Source organism: Pelodiscus sinensis, chromosome 1, assembly GCF_049634645.1.
Source record: "Pelodiscus sinensis isolate JC-2024 chromosome 1, ASM4963464v1, whole genome shotgun sequence".
NCBI classification, from domain to species: domain Eukaryota; kingdom Metazoa; phylum Chordata; order Testudines; family Trionychidae; genus Pelodiscus; species Pelodiscus sinensis.
The window spans coordinates 265,652,791-265,662,625 of record NC_134711.1 but is presented as its reverse complement, the minus strand read 5'-3'; positions in this window follow the sequence as shown (position 1 = coordinate 265,662,625).

Sequence of the window (9,835 nt, the reverse complement as noted above, 5' to 3'; positions counted from 1 at the left end):
TCCTGGACTGTCATTGCTCATTAAAAGTGCTGTCATATGGGTGGAATCAGGTAAAAATTGCATTTTATTAATATCAGCAGAACTGACTTAAATTGGGGCTGCGTGTTGTGTAGTCTTTCCTTAATCTTTGTATTCATGCCCATCAGTGTGAGAGAAGCTATTTTCATAAATTTGCATACATATTTGCATATATATGCAGTCACACTTAAGTTGTGGCCCTCGGCATGTGCTGTGAAAATCATTGTGGCCCCAGGGACTTCCAAAGTTGAGTAGCCCTGATTTAAATACTGTACGTACTCTTCAAGGTACACACAAGGCAAATAGAGCTCTACATTTTCATGATTAGTATGTGAGTAATATAGTGCTGTTCTTCCTAGAGATGATTGTCCATAGACATTTTTAGCACCACATGGCAATATTGGGTTAAATCTTTGTTTCTAAAAGAGCCCCAAACATACATATATGCCAAGGTGAAACAAAATGTTCTTTCAATACGTTCAAAAGCAAATTGTTTTATTTACATGTAGCTTAAGGTCTATAATCAGAAATCCAACAAGAAAAGAAGTTAAAGAGGAGATATTTCATATTTCTTTTCATGGGAGGAGTGCCTCATGATAGGACTTTATTATGCACAGCTGATCCCTGTGCATCTCGTCTTTTCAGCAGCTGCTTCTCACACTTCCTATTGGCTGGGAATGGTGAACCATGACCACTGGGAGCTGCAGGGATCTGTGCCTGAGGAAGCTCAGGTAAACACACTATGGCCGTGTCCAGACTCAGGGTTTTTTTTGGGAAAAGTAGCCTTTTCCCGAAAAAACTTCCCCTGCGTCCAGACTCAAGCCGCGTTCTTTTGAAATTATTTCGAAAGAACGCGGCTTTTCTTTCAATGGCGGTAAACCTCATTTCACGAGGAAGAACGCCTTCTTTCGAAAGTTCCTCTTTCGAAAGAAGGTGTTCTTCAATGTAAAGAGGCCGTCTTCGAAAGAGAGCATCCAGACTCGCTGGGTGCTCTCTTTCAAAAAAGCGGATTTCTCTTTCGAAAGATCCGCCTGCAGTCTAGACGCGATCTTTTGAAAGAGGCTCTTTCGAAAGAAGCCTGCAGTCTAGACATAGCCTATCTGACAGCCCACCAGTGGCTACTCTCACTGAACCACATTCGGCCCTTAGATTGGAAGTTCCTCATCCTTCAGATTAGTGGAACATCAGGGCCCAAATTATCAGTGTGCCTGGATGGATGCTCATGAGGTCTGGGGGCAAGTTGCAACAAAACTTACCCCCCTCCTTTGCTCCACTTTATGGTCTTGCTGTAAGGGGACTGTTAGCCCCTTACTAAAACGCAGTTGGGGTTTTTGGTTGGCCAGCTCCCAGTACCAAAGGGAAAGGGTCCATGAGAAATCAGGGCCCTGAGACTGACAATGGGATTATGGGAAGAGGCCAACACTCAAGGTCAGCCTGATTGACAGGTCTGACAGGCCATTGAGGGAATTAGGAGGCCATGTCCCATCCTCCCTGTGAGCTGGGATTTTTTGGGTCTCTGAGAAAAAGAGGAGAGAGCTAAGAAGAGCAGCAAGGGGTTCAAGCTGTGCTGAGAAGCAGACCTGCAGTGACAGAGCCAGAGGCCCATACAGCCCAAAGAAGGCAGATCCTGTGCTAAGAAGCAGTTCTGCAGTGACCAGAGCCAAAGGGGTCAGAGAAGCAATGCAAGGAGCTGGAGTCTGGCAATGCAGCATAGTCTGTAGTTGGGTGTGGTGAGCAGCTGAGACCAGAAAAAGGGGGAGGGGTGAGAGGCTCTGGGCAGGGAGACACCACCAGCCAAGAGGCCTTGCAGGCCAGACATGGAGCAGGATTGTAACTCCAGCTGGGAGTAGGGTCCTGCCACCTAGAGCCTGAAGTCGTGTGGTCACTGCCAGAGCAAGCATGTCCAACCTGCAGCCTCCCCCTCTTGCCCCTCCCCCGCCCTACAGCACAGCCAGAGCCTGAGAAAGAGCCCTGGGACTTATGAGGAACAGACTGTGAATTGTCATTACACTCCGCAGACTGCTGTTTGTAATGTCCTCGTGCTATGGAGCGGGGCTATGTGTTCTCTTTTAACCTTTCTCATTTTTTCCTTATTCTTTTCTTTTTAATCAGTTGCTGTTTAATAAATTGTATTCGCTTTGAACTGTATGTAATGATCAGTGGCTCAGGAAAGCATCCAGTGTGAAGAGAGCAGCCTGGAGTGGGGACACCCTAGTCCCTGCTCGAAGTGACTATAAGGTTGGGGATTAAGCCCCAGAAAACCTGGGCCCAGCCTTGTTGGGATTTCAAGGACTCTGCTACTCAGATTCAATGATTCTTTGGCGAAACCATCTACTTCAAGACAGACCCAAGAAAACCAACAATAGAACACCTCTTGTCATCACCCACAGCCCCCAACTTAAACCTGTCCAACACATTATCAATAAACTACAGCCTATACTGGAACAGGATACTAAACTCCAAGAGGCTCTGGGAGACAGACCCATAGTCTCCTATAGACAACCACCTAACCAACAACCACAGGACATACCACACTAATACCAACCCTGGTACCTTCTCTTGCAACAAACCCCGTTGCCAGCTTTGTCCACATATTCACTGTGCTGATACCATTATTGGACCTAACCAAGTGAGTTGTAAGATCAAGAACACATATTCCTACTCATCCAGAAATATAATTTATGCTATCATGTGCCGAAAGTGTCCGTCTGCTATGTACATTGGACAAACGTCTCAGATACTTCGCCAAAGAATCAATGCCCACAAAACAGATATTAGACAGGATCACAAAGAAAAAACAGTTTCTTGCCATTTCAACCAAAAAGGACATTGTCTCAATGACTTGATTACCTGCATCCTGCTTCAAAGACCTTTTCAGACCACACTTGAAAGAGAATCCTCCGAACTGTCATTCATGCTTAAATTTGACACTTTACGCCTAAGTTTAAACAAAGACATTAATTATCTTACCCATTACAAAGATAGCTTCCCCAATTATCACCTCTAATATCATTAGCTCACAGACATTTACCTCTCCCCCATCCCCCTTCTGTTCTGAAATTTGATTTGTCCTTTTCATATGTGTTCATTTTTTAAAATTGTATCCTTTGGTATATATGGTTGAGACAATTTTCTACCACTCTTTGATCTGAAGAAGTGGGTCTGGCCCACAAAAGCTCATCACCTAATAAACCATCTTGTTACTCTTTAAAGTGCAATGTAGTCCTGTTTTTTGTTTCAGCTACACCAGACTAACATGGCTACATTTCTATCACTTCTGTACCCAATGATTGGAAGATAGCTAATGTAATGCCAATATTTTAAAAAGGCTCTAGAGGCAATTCCGGCAATTATAGAATGGTAAGTCTAACGTCAGTACCAGGCAAATTAGTTGAAACAATGGTAAAGAATAAAATTGTCAGACACATAGAAGAACATAAATTGTTGGGCAAAAATCAACATGGTTTCTGCAAAGGGAAATCCGATCCTATTAATCAGAGTTCTTTGAAGGGGTTAACAAACATGTGTACAAGGGGGATCCAGTAGATATAGTGTACTTAGATTTCCAGAAAGCCTTTGACAAGGTCCCTCACCAAAAGCTCTTACAAAAATTAAGTTGTCATGGGATTAAAGGGAATATCCTTTCATGGACTGAGAACTGGTTAACAGACAGGAAACAAAGGGTACGAATAAATGGTAAAATTTCAGAATGGAGAGGGGTAACCAGTGGTGTTCCCCAAGGGTCAGTCCTAGGACCAATCCTATTCAACTTATTCATAAATGATCTGGAGAAAGGGGTGTGGATGTCTTCACCTTCACCTAGTGAGGTGGCAAAGTTTACAGATGATACTAAGCTGCTCAAGGTAGGTAAGACAAAAGCAGACTGTGAAGAACTTCAAAAAGATCTCACCAAACTAAGTGATTGGGCAACAAAATGGCAAATGAAATTTAATGTGGATAAATGTAAAGCAAAAATAACCCCAACTATACATATAATATGATGGGGCCTAATTTAGCTACAACTAATCAGGAAAGAGATTTTGGAGTCATCGTGGATAGTTCTCTGAAGACGTCCACACAGTGTGCAGCGGCAGTCAAAAAAGCAAACAGGATGTTAGGAATCATTTAAAAAGGGATAAGACGGAGAATAAGAGAATAAGACTGATAATATCTTATTGCCCTTATATAAATCCATGGTACGCCCATATCTTGAATACTGCGTACAGATGTGGTCTCCTCATCTAAGAAAAGATATACTGGCATTAGAAAAGGTTCAGAGAAGGGCAACTAACATGATTAGGGGTTTGGAATGGGCCCCATATGAGGAGAGATTAAAGAAACTAGGGCTTTTCATCTTGGAAAAGAGGAGATTAAGGGGGGATATGATAGAGGTATTTACAATCATGAGTGGTGTGGAGAAAGTGAATAAGGAAAAGTTATTTACTTGTTCCCATAATACAAGAACTAGGGGCCACCAAATGAAACTAATGGGCAGCAGGTTTAAAACAAATAAAAGGAAATTCTTCTTCACACAGAGCATAGTCAATCTGTGGAACTCCTTGTCTGAGGTGGTTGTGAAGGCTAGGACTATAACAGGGTTTAAAAGAGAACTAGATAGATTCATGGAGGTTAGGTCCATAAATGGCTGTTAGCCAGTATGGGTAAGGAATGGTGTCCCTAACCTCTGTTTGTCAGAGGGTGGAGCTGGATGGCAGGAGAGAGATCGCTTGATCATTACCTGTTCAGTTCACTTCCTCTGGGGCACCTGGCATTGGCCACTGTCGGCAGACAGGGTACTGGGCTGGAGGGACTTGTGGTCTGACTCAGTATGGCCATTCTTATGTTCTTATGTTCTTATGTTCTTATGAGAGAAAGAAAATAAGCAAACTCATGAGCTGGTAATAGTCATGGAGGTAACTCAAGTGGGCCAAAGGATCATCAAAAATAATAAGGCCCAAAGATGAGTCACAGAATGTGTGCAGCCCTCAGAGGATTATTAGAGAGGCCCACAAAGACTGAGGGGGACATCAAAGAGGATCATAAAGGCATGTGAAGAAGCAGAAATGCAGGGGAGTGACAGAGGAAGTGTGCATTAGCTGGATGGGCAGCAACTAAAGTTGTCAACAACTGTAGACATTTACTGGGGAGTAGCATAAATATCTGGCTATAGCACCCTAAGCATCTGTAAGGTTCTTCAAAAGTCAGAATAACCAGTATAAAAGGCTGCAGTGGTGTTTGTACAGCAGGGAGTAACACAGATTGCTCAATAATCACCAGCAAAGAATCAGAGAGGGCTCCTGGTGAGAAATGAATTTGAGGACAAGTTGAAGCTGATGTCTGAAGACAAATTCTTGTCTTGCTCACAGTGGCCCCATAAAACTGGGATATTGGTCTTATTCTAAGCTCTGCCACTGCTGTGCTATATGACCTTGGTCACTTCCCTTCCATGTGCCACTGTTTCCCTTCTTGCCCTTTGTGTGTATTGTCTGTATAAATGATGAGCTATATGAACTCAGTATGTGTATGTAGTGTCTAGCACAATAGCATCCTTATCTCAGCAAGGGCTTTTAGGCACTATCGTGATACAAGTACTGAATACCAATCTGGATAGGCTTTGGGCAAAGAGAAGGCACTGCAGAATAGAGCTGGTCAATTCTTTTTGACAGAACAGTTTTCCATCAGAAGACACAGTTTCAGCAACATTGAAAAGTTTTTCAGAAACATTGATGACATTTATAATAGAAAAAAGCTGAAATGAATTGCTTCAGAGTTCTCATTTTACTTTGATAATGTTGAAATTTTTTGTTTCAGTAATGAAAGAAAGCTTTGTTTCAACATTACCATTGTATTTAATTTTGTTTCAATGTTTATATTATCATTGTAATGTTATATTTAATATTGTTTCATCATAATAAAAATGAAATAATTGGACATGCTGAAAATGAAACATACTGATGTTTCCTAACTGAGAGGTTTTGAAGTTCCTATTTTGTGACAGATTTCAAATTCTCATTCCATTCAGAATGAAAACAAATTTCAAAATGCTGCTATTTCCCATGGAATGGAAATTCTATTTTCCAACCAGCTCCACTTCAGAACAGAGAAATATTTTGGATATTTCCATCATGGAAGGTATTCACATATCATGTTGTTTTCTATAATTCTCTTGGTACTACACATAATGTAGGTCTTCTGTGAATTATTGCTTCAGGGTATAAGGTGATCACCATTTGGGGTCAAGAAAAAACTTCAGCTATGAGCTTTTTTTGCAAAGTTAGGTACTGAATTAGTAGCAGCACTGGAGGCTAAGCTTGACCACTATTAAACTAGCAGACTAGATGGGCCATTAATCACTTGGTATAATCCAGTGAACACACTGAATCATAAAATTCTAGTGAATAACAGATGATAGTGTCACATTACCCTGGAAATAAGGCCTTTCTAATATGTTACATCCGCAATGCTTTTAAAACTCAGTTGTCACCTGTTAGTATGGGTAGGCCTTACATTTTGGGAGTAAAAGAGATCAGGACACACAAACAATCTTTGATGAGAAGTCTGCTTTGATGGTTGCTCAAGTCAAGCCTATTGGTCAAGACAGTATTTTCTTGTGTATTGTTGTTTATTCTTCATCAGCATCTAAAGAAACAGTAGACCAAATTCTTCTCTGAGTTATAACTGAATTGAGAACTCCATGGAAATCCAATCCCTTAGTTTTCTGTGTAAACCAAAAGCAAAGGAGAACTTGTACACAGGGTAGGCGAGACACAAAGGTATGGCTAGTAGATCTGAAAATTGTGGACCCATGAACACTGGATTACAATTTCAATGGAGCTAGAAAAAGGATTCTGAAGAAGCTACATTTCCATGATCTTTTTTTTTTTTGGTTGGGTATAGGCCTTTCCTGCCCCAAAATCAACTTATTGTTACTCAAGCTTTTTGTGAAGAGCTAGTTTTGGACCATAAAATAATTGGCCAGCTCCTTGGTTATGGAAAGTGATGTAGTTTCACTCAGGTCAATGAAAATATTGCAGCTTATACCAGTTGAGGATTTGAGCCAATAAGTGCATACTTCTGCTTTAGCAATTCTCTCCTTTAGATGCAGTCCTTGAAGCTATGATAATAACTTGGAATCAGCCTTGTAGACATATAAAGCTTTGTCAGTACTTCCAACATGTTGAATAGTCTGTATTAGGGAGTTAATGAAAATCACATAAAGCTGATCCAATGAACATATTAATAATGCATCTGGCAGGTATTCTAATGTGTGAAATAATTCAGAGTATTTGACTGGTTTTTTTTTAACTTGAGGCCCATTATATTTGTAGTAATATTATTCTAGCTCCCCACTAGTCACCCCTTCATAGATACAGGCAGTGAATTTTTCTTTGTCTATCAAGAATTTTCACTTTATAGCTCTGTGGCCCAAGAGAGAAAATACAATGGTAAACCTATGGAACTCAATGATCTTAATACACCAAGGATGGCTCTAACTGGATGGATCAAATTTTGACTCAGTTACATTTACAAAAGCAAATACGTTAGGTGAAAGAGGCTGACTGTTGCTGGAGGCACTATGTGTATCTTGGGGAATAAAATTCTGTCCCCTTCCATAAGTCCCTCCACAAGCCATAAAAATGCCCCCCTCCACAAGCAGTATGGATGTATTTATGTTGCATCTTCACCACTTGGCCACAGCATCCAGATATTGGGTTGTGATCAAGTGAGCTCACACAGCTTGTGGGCCACTTATCATGTCCCCATCTACTTATCTGTGCCCATGCCACAATCCCCTCTTTTTACCCCTCTTGTTATGCTCCTGCAGGTGGGGTCACTATAGATGAAATGCTTCAGTTCAAAGACCCTCTAACTCTTTGGTCTGAAGAACTTCTTATGCAATGGAAACAGAAGTTTCTGTTAGACTTTTGGGCATTTCACAACTACTGTGAGATTTGAGCCTAGGTATCCAGAGGTAACAGGTATATTACTTAGCTAGTATTCCAATGCATTAATATAGCTGAATATATGAAATTCTGGATTTCCTAAGGGTCAGATTCTGCTACCCTAAGTGGTACCTTGTTGCTTGTGTAGTTAGGGATTACTCAACATGAGTAAGGGTGCCAGAATTAGGCCCTTAACTCCGCTCTCTTTACATAATTAATTACAGTTGTTTAATGGGGGTGTAAGCAAGGTCTGAATCAATGCTTCCATTGCTGCCAGCTGGAATAGGAAAGGAATCCTGGGTGTGGTTGTGTTCATTAATTTTGCTTAGACCTGCTAGGTATTCAACAGTTGTTATGTAAATACAGTTCACACTGGAATGGGAAAGAAATCCTGGTTATGTAAATACAAGTTGCTTAGGCCTACTAGATATTCATTTGTTAGTATAGTGTTTTGCCTATTGTAACCAATTTGGCTATTGATTAGGCCTACTAGATATTCATTTGTTAGAAGAGTGTTTTGCCTATTGTAACCAATTTGGCTATTGTGAGGTCACAAACTGTGTTAACCCTAAATGCAGGAACTAAGATATTGCAGTTATTGGGAATGCAGAAAAGTCAGACCATGTTTACTTCTGTTCAAAGGAGAGAAACTGTCAGAGTAAAGAATCTCAGATGGACAAGGCTTCCTCTGCCAGTCTCTGTGAAGTCAACTGGGCCGAAGGGCAGAGCTCTGAACCAGCAGGCTGCATGCCCTCCAGGCATGAGCTATAAGACTGGTTCAGCCTGATTTTCTCCCCCTTCCCCTTCCCCTGTTCTAATGATTGAACTAAGAGAGACTCCTCTCTTTATTATTTTAAAATGTTCTTCCAGTGGATGATGGAATCTTTTGTCTGGACTGCACTGTGGGCCAAGAGCTGAAATCACAGAGAGTTGAAATCACTATGTTTGGCCCAGAGCCAAATCCATCACAAGGCAAGCAACAGCAGCCAGTGGGGCAGTCAATAGCAGTAGCGGCAAGTGGCCAGCAGGCGGCCGGTGGGAGCAGTGGTGAGCGGCCGGCAGGTGGCAGGTGGGAGCACCAGCAGGTGACTGGCAGGGTGTAGGTGGCATTGCCACATGCTCAGTGAGGGGAGACATCATGATGATGTACCTATGAACTCTGGGTCTTTACTGTCTAGACAGAGCCAGGATTGGGGTGTTTGAAGCAGGGGGAACCACACTATATGATTTGGGGATGGACTAAAGATCTTTAAGAAAAAGACCGCCCTGCGGACTCCAGGGATGATACCTTGATTACGGGTTTCCTTGTTTATGTTATGGGTTTTCTTTGTTTAAGTGTGTTTCTGTAGCTCACTGTTATTAAACAGATTCAAGGGGTAGCTGAGTTAGTCTGTTACAGAAAAAAACAACAAATGGCCTTGTAGCACTTTATAGACTAACAAAACATGTAGATGGTATCGTGAGCTTTTGTGGGCACAACCCACTTCTTCAGATGACTGGATGGTTTCTAAACTCCAACTCAGTGCTTGCAAGAGGGGAAGAATTGTCCCTAACAGCATTCAGTGGGTATATTGGAATTTTACCAGTTTACTGGGTGAGGACTTGAGCCAGTTTGGTTGCATTGTTGAGAGAACCTTCCTAGATATGAACCCAGTCCTTCTGACTCCTGACTGCTACCGGCAGAAGGGTTAAAGGAAAAAACAATATTTTTCAGTGAGCACATCTAAAGCCAGATGGCAACTCATCACATAATTCCTAAACAAAATCTTCCAGCTTGATTGTTGGTGTCATAAGGATTATACAGAACTTACCTTGGCCAGTTGCCCAGAAATATAAAAGTCTTGAAGACCATGTTTATTGTTTTTGTGGAAGCA